We start from the raw sequence: 20,346 nt of genomic DNA, 5'->3' as shown, positions 1-20,346 counted from the left end.
GAAATACGTTGGGATTAGCATTTACTTTACATGACAAGTACAAGGGCTTGACTGAATAAAAATGAAGAAATAAAAACACTGGGCATTTTTTTTAACTGGCCACTATTAGATTTTATTTTGTTTTTTCCTCCTTGCTCAATATTTTCTAGGAAAAAAAAATATCCTTCTCTATTACCTGTTTTAAAAAACATTTACTATTCTTTCATAGCTTGCTTCTTGCTTTGATTTCTTCGGCTTTGTTATGTTTTTGTAGCAGCATCTTTGAAATAAGTCAAGTTAATTTAGCCTTATATACTGGCCTGCATCCTCTGGTCAGTTATCTAAGGTGGAGAATACATTAGGACAGATTTCATAAACAGTGATGTTTTAATGATTTAGTTCTCTTAGCAAAGTTTTTAGTAGTGGTAGCATTAATAAGGGTACCTCCTGAGATTCCTTTACAAAGATATTTATATAAAAATATACAATAATTTTTGATATACATATAATGATCTCTCTGCATTACTGGTTCATCTCCCATGATGGAAATGATTCTCTGACCTGATCGGAATAATTCTGTCATCCTCTCTCACCTTGTTATTCAAGGATGACAGTCTCATAGATGTAAAGAAGCAACAGGAGCATTCAGCCAGATACAAAAACAAAATAAAATAAGACACAGTGTAGCTATCACACAAGGGAAGCTGTACTGGTGAATTAAGGGGCTACAGTTATGCACTCCAGAGAGAAAAACAGACAGAAAATCAGCCACCGATGGGATAGTTATCATAGAACAACTGAACGGAAAACAATTAGATTTTTTTATAGATATAACAGTTGCACTCCTAAAAGTAAGATAATTGTGCTTCAGAAAACCTTGAAATTCACTCTCGATTTTACCAGTGACCCTGTATAGCTGATTTTATTTTTCAGTACAACTAAATTGTTGCCATTTATCCTCTGATGGAACCATAAAAAGATATAAAATTAAGACATCTAAAATCACCCGTAAATTAAACTATCCGTTTTGGTGCTATGGCCAATAACTACTGCTCGGTGCGAATCTAAATGTCTAACTGATTAACTTCAAACCCTAAATTAAATGAACAAGGTAGGATGCTTGTCTCTACATAAAATTAATAAAATCAATGGAGAAATTTAAGATGATTAGCATCGGGGAGCCTATTTTATGTACTTTACTTTTGTCACTGAAAGTGGATCACTGACAGTGTTTGAGTGTAGTGAAGATGTGCAGTGGTCAGAGACAGGTCCTAAATGACAAAAAAATAAATCTTGTTGCTTTATTTTTTAATGATTCCTGACGCAGAAGGAAAGGCTCTCTATGAGGCATTTTAGTTGGATGTATAAGATCAAGAGGTGTGAATGAATGAATCCACAGAAATAATATTCTTTTGATTTAGTGGTTACCTTGATTTTTATAGATTTGTTGTAAAGCTCAATATTGCATGTTTTCCACTTAAACAAGAAAGCTACAAATGGGCATCTAAACAATAATGGACGAAAAACATTGACAAGAACACATTGTTCCTGACATCATATTCTAGCACGATATAAAAATCATCGATAGACTTTAGAACTACCTAAAAAGGAAAGAAGCACAGTAATCAATAATATGTGGAGAGCTGTACTGCTGAGGTCTCCATTTTTGCTGAACTTTGTCATGACCTTGAATGCAAATCAATCTGGGATGCATGTAGCCTAAAGATTTATTGCTGTGGTTTGTTCCAATCTTTTCTTAATAAACTGAGTTAAAAATAACTCAGACAGCTCATTACTTATAGCACGATACATTTTCCACTTAATTTGGACAATGTCAAATGTCTTCATTATTCTTAAACTAACATTAATGTGCTATGTAATACCTACCAAACCACAAAAATCAGAGCAGGCTTTAGGCATACACTGAATGCTTAAAAAACAATAATCACCCTGAGAAGTAATTTTATTCTGCATCCTACCTCTAACTATCTTCTGACTTCTTCCATAATTCTGTGCAGCCATGATTGCTTAGTCCTGAGATTTATCATTGCTCTCCTCTGAGTACTACCAAGAGCTATTAATAAAATTCAGATAATCTCCTTCAGCCATATTTGGGTTGTTTGTGATGTAACTGGAAGGAAAGATTTTAGAGAGTTACCTCACTGGAAACTCCATAGCTAAGAAAATTCTTATGGCACTAGCATCAAACGTTCTATGCAAAGGAATTGTTTTTCTTTTAGGAATTTTCCAGTAAATTGCTATGGAACTAGTATTTCTCTTGATGTTTCCATTCTATAGTAGTATAGTTTTGCCAATTTTTTTAAAGACATTATGTAATATAAAGACTATTTGTCTTCACTTTTAATTCTCTGTTTGTTCAGTGCCTTGTACCTAATCAGAGACAGTGATGGCTGTTTCATTTACATCCATAAATATGCATTTCAAGGGGTATTCTTAGACTCACTAGCAGCACTGGAATTGTTCCCTTTATCATCATGCTGTCTATTTAGTTTGGAAACAATACCTCCGTACTGCTCATTACTCACTCTTAACCCTTACCCCACTTTTTGTGGGAACTAAGACAATCCTCAGCAAAACATAGGTAAAACACAACATATTTTACTTACCATATTATGCCAGATATAAGACAGCTGGACATCTAAAATCTTCCCTTTTAGAAGAGCCTCATGTAGTTCAACAAATCCAAATGCAAAGTCTTGCACCTGGGTTGTGACAATCCCCCTTCTACTCTGCGCTGGTGAGGCCTCACCTGGAGTACTGTGTCCAGATGTGGAGTCCTCAGTACAGGAGAGATGTGGACCTGTTGGAGCACATACAGAGGAGGACAACAAAAATGATCCCAGGGATGGAATACCCCTCCTATGAAGACAGGCTGAAAGAGCTGGGGCTGTTCAGCCTGGAGAAGGCTCCAGGGAGACCTCAGAGCGGCCTTTCAATATCTAAACGGGGGCTATAAGAAAGAAGAGGACAGACTCTTTAGCAGGATCTGTTGTGACAGGACAAGGGGAAATGGTTTCAAACTAAAAGAGGGGAGACTTAGACAGGATACAAGGTGTTTTCTTGTTTGTTTGTTTGTTATTACAATAACGGTGGTGAGGCACTGGCGCAGGGTGCCCAGAGAGGTGGTGAGTGCCCCATCCCTGGAGACAGTCAAGGCCAGGCTGGATGGGGCTCTGAGCAACCTGATCCAGCTGTAGGTGACCTTTAAGAGACCCTTCCAACTCAAAAGATTCCATCATTCTATGACACAACCTACTTTAAAAAATAAATAAATTAGAATCCTTCTCTTTTCTTCCCTTTTTTAAATCTCTCTCAGGTCAATAAATCATAACATCATTTTCTAAATGACATACAATACAATTCTCCAACTACTTTGCTGTTCCACTTGCCAGGCACATTTCTGAAAATCAGCTTAGACATCAGGCATGAGCCCTCCATATTCTTGTATCAATCTCACCTGCTTGAACCTGTGTACAGAGGTGTGCAGCTCTGATATCTGCAAGGAAGCTGCTCTCACAGTAGGGGGTGAGGAAATACTTAATAGCAACCCTGTTTTGCCTATGAGTTAAACTCCTTCTGAGGCTATTGGAGACACTCTGTACAGACACCAGTGAGCACACTGTTGTACAGCAGCGTAAAGCAGTTTCTAGAGGAAGCTGAACTTTCCAGAACTTCATTTTGAAGACTTAAACACCTATAAGTAGTCCTGTATGATGCTGTAATGAACCCAGATTCCAAGCTTAAAAGATACTTGGATCAATTAAAGAAAGCTCTTAGAATTCCTAAATTAAATCTCTGAGAACATATGAAATATCTAAATCTGAAAGATACTGAACATGTATAGGCTGAACACACATGAGGTGAGACCTGGTACACAGGCTGCCTAATTTTAGGCCTAGAGTGCTGAAAACTTTAGACCTAATCTCAGGTAAAAGTGAATTACTATATGCCTTACTCAGCAGGGGAGAAAATATATACAAATTTTGACCTAATATAAAATAGGAGAAACATACAAAATTCAGTAGATTTTCACATTTTTGAACTACTGCTCAATTTTATACTATTATATATTTCTAGTTTCTACAACATTCAATCACCAGATAAATGCATCTTTACCATACCGACTAGCATTTCTGCTCAGTTTCTTCCAATGACCCAAAGACCCTTTGGATAAATTGAGAATATAGATAACACTAATTATATTTTACTTGAAGTGGGGAAGACTGAAGTAAGTAAATAATTAAATAAATATCAGAATTCAGTATTTCAATTCCAGCTAAGCTAATGATTTACTCAGTACTCTGTCAAACCCCTGTCTCAGTCACACTGTTTATAAAATAATGATAATAAACTGGGTGTTTTGAAAAGTGCATGCTCAGTTAACTTTAACAAGAAGTAAGTTTTATTTCATATAATAATACTTAGTGGTTCAATGAATTAAAACATATTACTCTGAAAGTAAAAATGCCACCAAGGTGACGTCTTCTTGGGGAAAATACAGATTCTCAAGATGAGTATATATCCCATGTTGATTTGCTTGATAGTGATGCCCATTCTCCTCCCACCTTAATGCTTAATTCTCTTAATGCTTGTTGTAAGAATAATATAATATATTATGTATGTATTATGACAAGCAAGCTGTCAGTTATCAAATCAGTGAAAAGTATTTTTTTTTATAAATTTGGTGGCAAAATAAAAAAAAACTTGTTAATTAGTTTTTGAATCCAAAGGAGACAACAAAAACAGAGAAAGACCAGCGTACCATGATATGCTAAACTTCTTACTATTATAACATTTAAGGTCTGGACAAAAAATAAAAAATAATGATGATGCTTAACCATATTAACCAGCTGAGTCGTCACAACTGATTAAGAATGACCAGATTGTTAAGCTGCAAGTTAAAAGCAGATGAGTAATAATCACCTTCAAAGTGGATGAAGCAAATCCATTTTACCTTGTTAGTTATGCATACACACGAATGGCTTAAATAATGAGCTGCAGATTGTTCAATAATATAGTAAGGCAGTAGTGCATCAACTTCTGGACATGTTAATATCCACTGTTCACAAAATTAAAATAGCTGCATGAAAACTTAAGAAATTCACTTTAGATGAGGTCAAAACAAAATAATATATTCTGTCCCAAATAAGTCCTGACTTTGATGGCAGTTATTAATTTTAAACAGTCATCTGATTATTAACTAATTTCCCTAACTGCATATTCCTAGGAAGGAGTGTTGTGTCAATTGTGCTTTATTTTATTCTTGCATGCTTTTACTGTTAATTTCTACTAAAAGCTTGACTAGAGATTTTATTTTGATTTGTTTCAAATCCACACAGCATAAAGGAAGTCTGTCATATTGAAACAAAAACTGTACTGATCACTGTTTCATAAGAGACACTTGAAATCTTGTCTCCATTAGTCAACTGGTCAAAACATATCTGTCATATCATTATACTCTATTAACTCTTCACATGATCCCAGAAATGAAGATTTGAGTCTCTTGGACCCTGATTTACTCCTCAAAACAAAATAATTCCTACTGATGTTAAACGAATTATTCACTTCAGCACAGACAGGCAGATAAACCCAGACACTATGGCCCACCTAGAGTCTATTGGAGCTTCCATCAAGGAAATAACAAAAACATATTCAAGTATGTTAACAAATGAGTACATGAGTTTGCATGAAGCACATAAGTCAGAGCAGTCTAAGGTAGGAGATACATATTCTAACTAGGAATTATGGAAAGAATGTCTTTGAGTTCTAGTTATATTAACAGGAAGTGGTACATTCCTCATGAAGAAAATGACTTTTTTTTTCAGGTAGCAAATTCCATTTCACTTGCATGTGCTTCTCTCCCAAATATCAGTGTCTACAAATTTTAGACAAAAGGCATCACCATCTGGTTTTGTAAGCTTTGAATCACTGCCAGAAAATGAGCCAAATTATTTTACTTTTTAACTGCCTCTGAGATTGGATATGTGAGGCACATAAAATGAAATGGCATCCTCACGGAACAAAATTTCACTTCCCTACTCTTATTCCCCCTGAATATTTTACCTTGTACTAGTTCTTCCATTGAAACGGTAGAAGAAACATAGCATATGTTTTTTATTGCGAGTTTTTTTTTAAATAGCCATTAACACAGATTTGAGCTCTCAAATATTTCATTAGTATAGTAAGTATAGAAAAATTACATTATTGCTTTAAGTATTAAAGGTTTGCCTATTTCCTTTTCACAAGAAAGAGGCTGTAGAGGAAGAGAGAATAAGTACCTTAGTCTTAGGTTCCATTATAATTTATATTTCTTGCATCAAGTTGACTAACCTGGTCTCTGGTGGCAAATTTTTATGCCTTTCCCACTGGAATTTACTTTGCTTTATAAAGTATTACTCTGTTACATTTTTGGAGGGATTATTTTTATAGTAACTTTTCCCCTTAGAAAGAAGTTTCTCCTTAAGACAGAAAAAAAGGGAAACAAATATGGAATCTGAATGGAAGAGAAAGGGTACAAATCAAATCTGGCTATGACAGTAGAAAAGGGATTAAAACCAAAAGAGATGGTACAATTGTTTGAAACTTACTGAATGGAAAAAAAATCCCCAAATAGGAGATTTTTTTAAAATCTTTTTAAACCTTAAAACCAATGTTATTGCAGAAAATACTAATGGTTGGTTGAACATTCTCCTCAGACAGTCACGCAATTATCAGTGACCATGCTTTTGCCAATATATTTATAATTTGTCTTCCAAAATAGTTAAATCATTTTGCAAGGAGATCATTTTGTTTTTTGCAAATGTTTTGAAGATCATCTTCTATCTCTTTACTGCCTTTTTGTGTGGTCACATCCACTTCTAGTTCCCGTGCTTCAAAAACAGGCATTTTGATCTATTAGATTTTACCTGAACTGAAAAGTCCAGAGGTGTAACATTTCAAAGGGAGCAGGGCTGAGCTGAAGATTTCAAACACCTCGTTCAAATTAACAAACGAGAAAACAAATTATTTGTTTCTACTGAATCTGAGCATGTTTGGTAGAACCTGTCTCTACTCCAAATATTGCACATGTATGACTGATTGAATTTGCCAGAGCTAACACTAATATCTTTTGCTACTGACTAGGAAGAAATTTCTAACTATGAAGTCGCTTTCCTGCAGACACATTGCCCCAAGCTTATATTATTCTAATTTTAGATAAATGCTGCTGTGCACAAAGGATCCTGAGCAATTTGCTCATACAAAAAATGGCTTAGTTGACTTAACTAGGAGCGGGTCACCAACATTTAACAAGATTTCATGACCTGTTTGAAAGTTGACAAAGACCACTTCTTTTCATATGCAAACTCCAGGTGTTCTTTTCAGAGTTACCTGAGAACTAAAATTTTGCAGAAGAAAACATTTTGTTTGGCTCATCTTCCTTCCAACCTTACCAAATCATTTATATTAGAACGGCGGCAGATGATTTTTTTCATATCTTGCCAGGTACTGTAATGCCTTTAAGACAGTCAAGGCTCCAATAAAAAGTATAAATCTGATTAACGGCATAGCAAATTCCTAGAATTCTGGTGAAGTATGCAGCTGTCTAAAAACACACAGAAACAGTTTCATAATGATGAACTGCCACCTGGCTGAAGAGGTTCATTACTTTAGAGCACTAACTTTTTGCCACGTGTGATTCTCAGTGTCATACAAAATTCTTTTGACCATAGCTGGGGTTGGTTACTACTCTTTGTACAGTCTAGTTCCCTTTAAATAAACTCATCTCTTTGTGGGCCTGCCTACATAGTAATGATGCAAAAGATGAATTATTTTGCTTTGGCTCTGTACTTTCCTACATGGGTGCCAGACAAAATCTGGCCTGCTTCCTGGTATCTTGAAAAATATGTGAAGCCACATGTGAAGTCTGTATTTGACTTCATAAACGTACCTTAACTCTGTTGATTGCACCAAAGTTGCACCAAATGAATAGCTTAAACTTCTGCCACAAGTCTACCCCTGCAGAATGCTGAGTATCTCTTTCTATTGAAGCTTCATTCCATTAGACATAATAATGTATGGAAAGAGAGAGAAAGCTGGCTCATCTCGGAATTCTTCTAAGAATCAGCTGCCAATCTTTAGATAGTTATTTGTTCTCTTGCACAATGTGCACACAAGTGGCCTTTTGTGTCTTTTAGAAAAAAAATGGTGCAGTTTGATATATCAATCATGTCTTAAAAGATCACAGAACAAGAAGTAGGAATCTCTGACATCTACTTAAAACGGTGAAAAGTATACCATGAATTCATAATCAACCACATCTGTGCATGGGTTCACATATCTTGAAGTTCCTCACTGTGAGGATACATGGCACCTGAGATGACAGATAAGTCTTACACTTATCTGGTACCCTGCATGTAAAACAGTTTTATCTCCAGTGGCCATATGGGCATGGCTGACCAATACTAAAGGGAATAGCATGTGAAGCAACAGCTGAGGCCACTGAGGCCTCTGACTCCCTGACTTTGAAACCTACCCCCTCCACATAATAATACTGTACCCCACCCAAGAGTAAAATTCTGGAAATAATCTGGATTTTCTGAATACACTGAGAATACAAAATCCCAGACAAATATGTAAAGAGTAGAGAAATGTTATGCCTGCTATCCAGTCCTCAACTGAGGATGCAAGAAGATACAAACTGCAAAGCTAAAGACTTTCAATTCAAAAAGCAGCATACTTTCTAGAGAATAAATGGATTAATGTTCATGAAGGCTGAAATGATAACTCATCAAGCAAGTTATAGTATGTACAACCGCAGTCACAGATGTTTTCATTGCTAACAGGCCGATTTGGTTTAAATGTACATGAAATTATTTACTTCAGCTGTAAGTCACAACAGAAGAGAAAGGATTATTTGCAACATCATATAATGAGAGAAAAAACAGCATCATATAGCAGTGAAAATAAGCCTTATGTCTAGTGTGAATAATGAAGGAGTCTGAAATGAAGAAACATTCTAAATCATCTTAACATGGGAACTTCCCAACCTGCTCTTGGAGCAGAGTAATGGCAGAAAAAAATCAGAGACCAAGTATAACTGAATTACAAGTGGACAGACAGATACTAGGATTATCCAAAGAAAAAATGGAGTAAGTCATGGTCACACTTATCTTACAGGCAATTGAAGATTGGCTCCTGAGCGGGCACCATGCACTACTGTACCTGTAGGTACTGCAGTGGAACTCACCATGTATCAAAAAGACATGACTTTGCTAACTATTTGCTTGTGATGCATTGCAAACTAACAAAAAGTGTTAGCACAGCTTGCATGGAATATTCCTTCAGACATCATTACAACCTGCATGTTTGATTTCAATGAAAAATGAACTTGCACCTGAAGTAAATCTGAACAACAGAACTTTAAGTTAAGTAGTAATTATAGGACTCTTCATGCTCAGGGATAGGACACGATTTATCCAAATTTAGAAGGTACTTTAGAGGTACTTCAGAGCGAAATATTTCACTATATATTTTTTGGCTCAGCACCTAGAATTGCTGGACCAGCAGCTGAAGATGAAGGAAAAAAAAAATTAGTGTCATCACAGGATCTTTCAGATTCATATACTGGGAGAGCAGCAAATGATTTAACACAGTGCTTAGGATGGAAGATTTTTTTTATATTTACATTACTTCATTAGTTCCCAGAAAGTATGTAAGGAACATCTGGTAGGAGCATAAAGGACTGCAAAGCTTTCTAAGGAGTCAGGGTTTATGTAACAAATCACTACTTTCATGGGGCAAATAATCAGAAAGCACGAATAAAGTTTCACCCTCACGCTGAATGGAAAATTTCTACAGACCACAAGGAGAAGAAGGAGCAGTAGGCCTCTACAAATCATTAGAAAAAGCAAGCAGCATTTTTATATGAGTTGAGAAAAAATTTTTCTGGAAAGCTGAATTCTAAGATATAAAGGGAAGTGCACTAACTCACGCTAGACTGAAAATACCAAATTCATCCAATCTGTTGTAGTCCATATTGCCATACATACATATCAGCAGTTGAATAAACTCTTGTGGCTGTTTGAGACAAACTAGTGTCAATAGTGTCTCAATCAAGAGACATCAAGTATTCAGTCACAAACCTCAAATGTTGACCCTTGTGGAGATCCTGAGATCAGCAGTCCCAATTTATTGGGCATATGAATCTTATTCAATTTTGCACCATTTTAAAATCTAAATATTGGTTTTTATCACATTTGGAATGTACAGACATACATAGCCATTGAAGGCGAAGTTTAATTAACAACTTAACTGTTTTGTCCTTTGAATGAATTGCACTATCCCACTAGTCATGGCAATGACTGAATTAAAGCTTACTGAGCTTACTTTGCATTCAATTGCACTGTTATTAACAGTGACCATGAAAAGGTTGAGTCCTCTTACTATTTTTAGGAACTCATGACCACTAACTACAAAGTCCTCTTTCAGCGAAGTTTGAACAGAATTTTTAATATGGAAACTGGATATCATATTGTGCAACTGTATCAATCATAGAACATTATTATAATATCTTATAATATCTTACAATATAAACTTTATTCTGAACATCATGAAATTCTTTAAAATCCCGTTTTCAACTTCTCTGCACCTTAAAAAGGTCTGGTGAATACTGATCATAGAATCATAGAATCATAGAATGAGCTAGATTGGAAAAGACCTACAAGATCATCTAATCCAACCATCCACCTACCACCACCAACCCCACTAAACTATGTCTCCCAACGCTATATCTAAACGTTTCTTGAACACCTCCAGGGACGGTGACTCCACCACCTCCCTGGGCAGCCCGTTCCAGCGCCTGACCACTCTTTCAGAAAAGTAGTATTTCCTAATGTCCAGCCTAAATCTCCCCTGGCGCAACTTGAAGCCATTCCCCCACCCTGATATTCAAAAGCACAATTATCCTAGAAAATTATGAGATTTATGTTAACACTGTAGAAGCATAACATTTCCATTCACATCTTCCATTTTCTTCTTTCACAGAAGGAAAAACACTTTCTTTTTAACATTGACTGTTCCATCTACATTATATGCCTCATTTGTTAGATCACGGAAGAGTATTTTCAAGTCTGTTAAATTGCATTTTTGGGCCAATCTCACAGCTGCATGTCAGAATGAAGTAATAAAAAGACTCGTTCTTGCAGGATATCTGAGTTGATCATGCATTCACGACTTAAAGGTTATAAATAATGTGATTTTTTTTTGCAGTTACAAATACTAGATGGCTCCTGTGTGATTAGCTTGTCAAATCTTTTTAGAGATCAAATGTTGACTTTTTTCTTTTATTTTTTAACTTGTTCTTCCACAGCTTACAGAGATTCACTATTATTTCTGTAAGTCAGTTTATCTCAGAGCGATATTCTTGAATGTCTTCTTCCTTGTCATGTATCAGCATAAAGTGATGTTTGCAAAATGAAGGAAATGTTACTCTAATTCAGTTCATAATTTCATGCAAAATTATCATAACTTTTCTGTTATTACCTAAAATTGTTGATAAATAGCAGCAAAGCAGCTGGTTTGCAAAAAAAAATCTACTATGCATCTTGAATTAGTTTGCCTGTCTTTCACTGGCTTTTAAGACACTGGTGATGTGTGAAATTACATGTAGTAGTTCACTAAAAATATCTGTGGACTTAAAAAAAAAAAAGCCTCAGAGGTACCAGAAGCCAAGTTAAGTGATCCAAAGGCATAAAATGTTATTATATTTAGCTAAAATGATTGCAAAGAACGATCATACTAGCCTTATTTCCTGCTTTAAATTGCACCACCAAACTTCAGTATTTATTAACTTAATTTTTTTTTTTCCTAGATCTTGGTAGTATCCATCCTCTTTCCTGCACAATCTGTCTTCACACTGTAGCTCTGATACACTCATTTCTGTAGTATATGTCATATAAGAAGTAAGTATATGTGATTCAGTTGTATTCTGTCAATACCCAGGAAATATCCCCCTTACACTAGATACACAACAAAAATGTAGTGATATCACTTCCCTGCTCCCCACCTCCAAAATAAGCAAAAAAAGACAAAGAGAAATGGGAATCATGCAGATAAGCATCAGATTAGTACTCTTCTCAGTAGGGAGAGACTTGAATTCAAATCTCTGTTATCACTAATATTTAGTATAGTTTTATCCCAATAATTCACATAATACCAGAATGGCTGAGGTGTGTATTAGCCTCTGGCTCCATCTGGTCTAACCCCTGCTCTCATAGAAGAGGTGCTCCAGTCCCTCAACCGTCTTGGTGGCCCTCTGCTGGACTCTCTCCCGTATGTCTAGGACTCTCCTATTGGGGAATTTTTCACTGATATGGCCATAACAACATGTTTACTTTAACACACATATGGACAGAAATAGTCAAAGATGCCTTTGGGGGTGAAAATACAACAATTTAAATTAAAAACGAAATTCAGTCTTACTGAACTACAACTATTAAGATTTCAAATCAGCCAATGTTTTTTACATTCCTGTCCCAGGAAGGTGCATATTTTTTTCCTGTCAGCATAGAAGGAGTCTAATGACCTATTAAGCATCAATGTCTAACTATCAAATCATTAAATTTCAGCAGGATGGAACTGTATTTACTGAAGAACTATATGATGTTCAAGACTGCACTTCATCACTGACCAATTAATTCCACTCCCATCTCAATACCAATACTTGGTGAAAAATAATACAGATTTACTTCAGCTTGAACGCCGAGCAGCCTTGGCAATACGAGCCTTTCTTTTTACTTAAATAGGCTTTGGAGAAGAAGCGTAACAGAAAAAAACATGCTCATAGGTCAATCTGAACTACTCAACCAACTTCTTATTTAATTATTTTACGATTAAAATGCCAAGATATGGTGCTTATATAATGTTAATGAGCTAGAAAATATAAAGTATAATGAGTCAGAAAAACAAATGTAACGTGCATAATTTGTCATTCTCAACTGTTTAGAACTCGGTGCTCAACTCAGAAATCTCTCCAATGTTTTAAATTTTATCAAATTACATATAATGAAACAGAAACCCTTTATGTGCTATTAAATATAATTATCAGGAAATACTAAAAAAAAGTAAGAAAATTAGCTGAAATTCGGTGATTATTTGCCTATTTCAAATTACTTTTGAGGAATAATTAAGTGCAAGTGAAAGGGTAGCCTCCTTGAGGTGTAGCTCACTTCAAATGCTAACATCTTCATTCAAGCTACCAACAAGTACAAAGTCACACTTTTTCTACCTAGCATCTGAAACAACTTCCATAAAATGAAACATCTACATTCTACAAAAGAGATTATTCGGTGTCCTTTCCCAAATCTGAATACAAATATTGCACGTGTTGGAACATAATTTCCCCAGCATTGACTGACAACATTAAGTATTTCTAGTGCTAAAATAATTTAACGTATTACTGCAGACAGTTTTAAAAGCAGTAATAAATAATACTGCATATTCCTTAACGTTTGAGTACAGAGAATAGTATACAGCTTACAGATCATGAGGATATGAAACAAAGACTGTAAGCATGAGCTGTTAGTAGATGCAATCTAGTTGCTTTTTAACTATATCTTTGAAAAGCAGAGCTCCTTCAGTCTCATTGCACGGCTGATTTTTTTGAAAATGGTCACAGGTCCTTTCACAACCTACTACCTCTGTTTTACCATCATTTTTTGTTTACTTACACAGCTAAGGAATTTTATCAATCATATCACATCAGAAGACTCTGTGTATATATTCTGAGGCAATAAGATCCAAACAGTAAGAAATACATATGGTTACTAACTTAAGTCCCCAGTGACTGGAGAAAGGGAAACATTACTCCCATTTTTAAGAAAGGGAGAAAGGATGACCCGGAGAACTACAGGCTGGTGAGCCTCACCTCTGTGCCTGGGAAGATCATGGAGCAGATCCTCCTAGAAGACATGTCACGGCACATACGTGACAAGGAGATGATCTGAGACAGCCAGCATGGCTTCACCAAGGGCAGATCTTGCCTGACCAATCTGGTGGCCTTCTATGATGGAGTGACAGCATCGGTGGATGGAAGAATGATGGGCAATGAATGTCATCTACCTGGACTTCTCCAAAGCCTTTGACAGGGTCCCTCACCACACCCTTCACTCCAAATTGGAGAGGTATGGATTTGAAGGATGGACTGTTCAGTGGATTAAGAACTGGTTGGCTGGTCGCAGCCAAAGGGCTGTAATTAATGGTTCTATGTCAAGACAGAGGCTGATCAGGAGTGGTGTCCCCCAAAGCTCAGTCTTGGGACCGGTGCTCTTCAACATCTGTATCAATGACATGGACAATGGAATCAAGTGCACCCTCAGCAACTCTGCAGATGACACCAAGCTGAGCGGTGCAGTCGATACACTGGAAAGAAGGGAAGCCATCCAGAGGGACCTGGACAGGCTGGAGAAGTGGGCCCATGTGAACCTAATGAGGTTCAACAAGGCCAAATGCAGGGTGCTGCACTTGGGCTGGGGCAATCCCAGGTATTTTTACAAACTGGGGGAAGAACTCCTTGAGAGCAGCCCTGCGGAGAAGGACTTGGGGGTCCTGATGGACAAGAAGCTGGACATGAGCCAGCAGTGTGCGCTGGCAGCCCGGAAGGCCAACTATGTTCTGGGCTGCATTAAAAGAGGAGTGGTCAGCAGGGAGAGGGAGGTGGTGGTCCCCCTCTACTCAGCTCTTGTAAGGCCCCATCTGGAGTACTGCGTCCAGTCCTGGGGCCCCCAGCACAAAAAAGATGTGGAGCTCTTGGAATGAGTTCAGAGGAGGGCGACTAAGATGATCAGAGGGCTGGAGCACATCTCCTATGAAGAAAGGTTGAGGGAACTGGGCTTGCTTAGTTTGGAGAAGAGAAGGCTCCGGGGAGACCTCATTGTGGCCTTCCAATACTTGAAGGGAGCATATAAACAGGAGGGGGAACAATTGTTCATGAGGGTGGATAGCGATAGGACAAGGGGGAATGGTTTTAAACTGAGATGGGGGAGGTTTAGGTTAGATATTAGGAGGAATTTTTTCACACAGAGGGTGGTGACACACTGGAACAGGTTGCCCAGGGAGGTTGTGGATGCTCCGTCCCTGGAGGCATTCAAGGCCAGGCTGGAAGTGGCTCTGGGCGGCCTGGTCTAGTGGTTGGCGACCCTGCACTCAGCAGGGGGGTTGAGACTAGATGATCTTTGAGGACCTTTTCAACCCAAGCCATTCTATGATTCTGATTCTATGATTCTATATGCAGTCTTGTCTAGTGACTGTGCAAAAAGTATATTGTAACTACACTAGAAAATAAACACAATAAAAAAAAAGGAATATTAAAAAACTTTCCATAAAGAGGCTATCAAGAAATAGAAAAACATATGAACGTTTCAGGTCTGCTCAAAGCATTACGTATCTAATGAATTTTTGCATCATTAATAGGAACCTCAGAAAAACTAAGCACGGCAGGGATCTGTATTGTCATTAGTTACATGACCAGGTTACTGCACAGTAGCAGTAATGCCACTAGCTTTGAAGTAACCACACTGTTATAGCAAATACCATCTGGTATTTTCCCCTATTACTCCATAAATGACATTTGTGTGCTGTAGCTACTTTAATAGCCTATTTTCAAAAGGTGAAAACACTAAACAGATGTTGGGTCAAAATGAATTGTTTATATGGCATGGACTTCACAGAGGCAAATTGGAGCTTTGAATTTATTTTTTTCTCCTATTATTACACCATAAAGTAAATGTACAGTACAAAAAAAAAAAAAAAAAAAAAAAAAAACTAAAACCCAAAAAAAAAAAAAAAAACTAAAATGTAATGTGTGTGCAAATGTAGTTAAGAAATTACATTCTTTGAATCATAACCACAAATTCTGAAGGAATTATTATGGAGCAAGTTTTCAGAGAATATAGTGCATTTATTCACAGTGTTCCTGCCTGCTAGGAGAAAACATGGTATCACCATCTGTTCACCAATACCATTCAGCTTTACTTCACAGACAGAAATATTTGCAAAGAAGCTGAAAATAATTCATTTACAGTTTTATACAAATTACTATAAAGTGTCTGAAGAATACCCTAAGTCCAGTTAAAACATTAGACATACTCTGAAGGAGCGAAATGCCTCTGGTGTCAAACCTCAGAGACTGACTCTAATACTTTTGTTTGGCTGTTACTTTTCAAAATGAGTTTATAGTCATATGAAAATATATGCACTTTGATGTACTTTGATTTAAATACTACCATGTAACCATAGTTTGTCTTAAAATCTATTCCATGTTCTTGGAGATCTGAAGACATCATATACTGCTTAGAGAATCTTCTGATGCACAATATGCACATCACTAAAAAAGATGAGCTTCCTAAAGCAGAGGGGAGGAAAAAAGGCTCCCTGGAAAACCACTGAAATTTTTTAGCCCCACCTGGATATGTGTTTTATAATACCAAAACCTGCAATTCACATTTTTGAGCTATGCCTCTGTTGTTCCCATTATCAACAATTGCATTATTATGTCAGGCTCTATTTCTTTCTTTAAAAAAGCAGAAATTTTGTAGCTGCTGCATCAGTCATACAGACTTGACTGGTTCTGTTAAATTTACCTAGAAGAAAATTAACGTATGGATATAGCACTTGGCTGACAGTTAGAAGGCTCATGTTTTCATCATTTATATGACAACTATGTGGTGTACACTATAAATCAATTGTGTATGCCAAACGTCTTTTGAGTGGAGTAAAAGGATGGCAGCTGGAAAGCAGTCAAACGAGGCTGACTGTTGCTTGCTCAAATAAGACAACTATTTTAGTGTGTAGAATTAAATAGATTTTTTACCCAAACAGAAATTTTGAAGCAAAATCACATTGTGCCCCCCTTCCGATTTACATAGTATTTCCCCCTTCCCTCTGGAAGATATATGGCATTATAGCTAAACTTTTAGAAATAAAAGATAATAGGTGACTGTTATTAAAAGTGTCAGTCACTCTCCTACCCTACTCCCTGTTACATTGGCTCAGTCACCTTTTAAAATTTCACCTTAAAAGACAATTACTACCTTGACTCAGTAAAGTTGAGCCCCTTAATCCATAGCTTATCACTTCAGAAACTCAATTAAGTTGAACTGTTCAATGAACTGTGATGCAAGCCTTTCATCATTACAACTCCTTTTTAGATAATACATAGTGAAATATTTGGACAGATTGTAACAATTATCTACCTTCAACTACTACCAGGAGTTTTGGCTCCTGCTTTGTGAATGACTCCTCACATCCGTAGTTATTTACACCAAAAATTTTACTTGTATGCTTCCAAAAGTAGGCCTTCAAGATTTTTTAATATTCTACCTATAATTGTATCTAGGTATCTGACCTCATAGATTTGGAGCATTTTTGTTAACCGTTAACCCTCAAGCAGTAACAAGCAAAAAACACAACAAATTTACTCTACAGTCTTGGCATGAGAAATTCATAACAGGCAAATCTATAATAACCCTTCCTCGGAATCATTAGAAGGCAGGGTGCGTAGTTCCAATGAACTCCACCACAGCAGCAATGCTTCCACACTATGAAGCGTCTTCCTTGCTTCTGTGACTTCTGTCAAACCAGGTCAGTGTTTCTCACTTGAATAAATAACTGGGAAAAAGACTGGAGATAGAAATTTAGAATAATTGATAATTTTCCCTAGTGGAGAGAACTCACCAGTGTGGAAGACAAGAACTGTTTCTTTCTTTTGCCTCAAAGGTTGCTTCATGAGGCCTTTTTGGTGATAAGACTCTAACTGACAACTGCGAATTATCTAGGAGGGTGAGCAGTGGGTGTCATCATGCCAGAGTACTTCTGCTTGTGATTGTAAAGATAAGCAGAAGGGGGACAAGCAGTCTTTTTTGGGGGTGCGACTTGAAGGAGCTGACCACTGCAAAAAGGGGGATAATGCTTGTACATGGCAACGAAGGCAGCACTCCCTGCTGGCTTATGTGTTGGGCCACGTGTGTCACACTAACAGAGAAAAGACAAAGAAAAAAAAAAATGAAAAATGGGGGATAAAAGGTCCCCACTAAACTAAGAACTTCAGGAGAAGAACTCCCAGAGAAATGAAACCTTTGGGGGAGAAGAACTCCTAAAAGAAAAGAAACCTTTGATGGAGGAATTCCCTAAGAGAAAGAAACCCCTTAGGAAAGAACCCCCTGGGGCCTGCTTGCTGAGAAGCTTCCTGGCTTTCTCCCATCCCCTGCGGTGATTGGACGAGTTCCTGAGATCAACAGAAGTACTATGAACAACACTGGACCCATGGTGGTGACTATCTCCTTCTTGCTTTCTACAAGGACTCCTCGATTTAATTCCTACCCCTTTTCTATCGCCCACCTTCCCTTCCCCATCTCCCTAACCAACTGGGATTTGTAATAAACTACATTTGACCCGTTGTATCTTAATCTCACTGTCAGGTATACATATATTAAAACAATCTCCTCTCTCTTTTATAAATTGGGGCGAGACAACCAATGGAAAACAGAAGGGGTTTATGTAGTTCACTACATAGTTCACTGGTACTTCTACTAGTTCACTATATAGTTACTAATGAATATTTATCAATTCACTCTCAGAATGAGACAGTAGCCAATGATACAAAGTTGTTGAAGGTGATCAAGAAAATGAATAACTGCAAGGAGCTGTGAGTCTTCCTTTATGGCAACTGGACATCGTGGCAGTAAAGCAATAGCTAAAATTCACTAGATAAAGTGATAGACAATGCTGTGCTACAATCATATGCACATCATAGTCTGAATGTAAACCTGCCTAGCACTGAATTGAACCATTGTTTCCGCCTCAAAGCAGCTTATGATACAAAGTCAGAAAATCTGTCATCTGATATGTTTTAAAAACAGAATAATTCATTTTCAGAGTTGCAAATCATTTTTTTTAAGGTCAGAAGGACACTATTATTTCTATTTGCTTCATGTTTTAAATTGTGCAGCACAGAAAATCCACTCAAACATTTTATTTATGGTTTTAACAGACAAAACACTAAAGCAGAATAACCGGAAGCCTACAAATTACACTTATCAAGAAAAGATAAACACAGTACAGCACATTTTCAACAATTATTTGCAAGAAGTAATTTCATTATATGTGGCTGTGGCTGTATATATGTAAGAGAACATACGGAGTGCTGGAACCACTTCTGTTGTCCGTTTAACATTAAATAGAAATATTCTTATACAGTGTGTTTTGGTATTGTTCCTAGTTCTTATTATAAGATACATACTGTAATTCAACAATCAAAAGCTGAATATATATAAATAGCTTTCAAATCAAGAAAGTAAAAATAAGAATTCAACTTCTGTTTTGAAGTTCATGTATTCTTACAACATCCATATTTGAAAATGATCCAGTGACCATGCTTCTCTAGCAGTAATTCATTTTATAAACTTGGGTTATTTTAGCTCCTATTTATCCTCTTTCTAGGTTCTGACATGACAAGAATAACAGAGAAAATGATGTGCAAATTCTGCAGACTCTTCTAATTTTTTCTTAGCACTCCAATACTGCACAAGTTAGAACAACATTTATTCAGCATTCTACAGACAGCATTACTTGAGACAAACAACACCCATATATTATAGCCATAAATTTACTCCTCAGAACTGACTCAGCAAAATAAGATATATTGATTTAACACAAGTAAGCAAAACAATCAAGGTTTTAACTACCTTTTAAATCACTTTTGAAGGCTACTGGTAGCAAAGAATTCCCTGGTCTCAAACACAGATTCAAGTCTCTTCTCATAAAAGCACCACACAATCAGAATCACCTACTTCTGAATTAAGACTCAAGCTTCCATTTAATTTTTCCACTGAAAACTGTACTCTCAGTGACACATCTCTGAACACACTGAAATATATCAAGAAAGGAGAGCTAAATGCCAGTTATGGTGGTATATTTGGGTTATTTCACCTTTCTTACTCTTTTCTAGCTACTTTTGCTGGACATATCTTGACTTTTCCACAGCTTCAAAAAGCATGGTGTTGAAGGACTGCTCAGTACATACGCAGAGGACAAACTAGAGAAATCCGTAAAAACAAATGAAAACATTGTATGCTGGCGGCTAGGCAAAGCAAGACGGTAAAGCAATCAGATACTAAACCCCCCAAAATTCCAGTATTATGTAGTATTCCTTACTGCAGTTTGAACCCTTTGATTTTTGCCCAGTGTTCCACAATTAATTGTTCATCTATGGTAAACAATTCCCTTCAGTTTTGGTGCTGCTTTTTAGGTATTTGGACAAAAACAGTACTCTCCGATGTTTTCTCTTCTGGTCAGATAAACTCAGGACACTCC

The 20,346-nt window shown here is 36.8% G+C and overlaps 1 long non-coding RNA gene across 15 annotated transcripts in view; it reads right to left on the bottom strand.

Moving 5' to 3' along the window:
- Positions 1–20,346, bottom strand: part of LOC110397308 — a 297,352-nt gene that overhangs the window by 147,705 nt on the left and 129,301 nt on the right. Inside the window, exon 1 of one of the 15 annotated variants that reach the window (XR_002437693.1) lies at positions 2,607–2,794. The exons of the other annotated variants lie outside the window; for them this stretch is intronic. This is a non-coding gene — a long non-coding RNA (uncharacterized LOC110397308). Of the gene's footprint in view, positions 1–2,606; positions 2,795–20,346 lie in introns of those variants that run through there. 15 annotated transcript variants of the gene reach the window in all.

The sequence above is a fragment of the Numida meleagris genome, chromosome 4, assembly GCF_002078875.1.
Source record: "Numida meleagris isolate 19003 breed g44 Domestic line chromosome 4, NumMel1.0, whole genome shotgun sequence".
Taxonomy (NCBI): domain Eukaryota; kingdom Metazoa; phylum Chordata; class Aves; order Galliformes; family Numididae; genus Numida; species Numida meleagris.
This window is presented reverse-complemented; position numbering and strand designations above follow the sequence as displayed.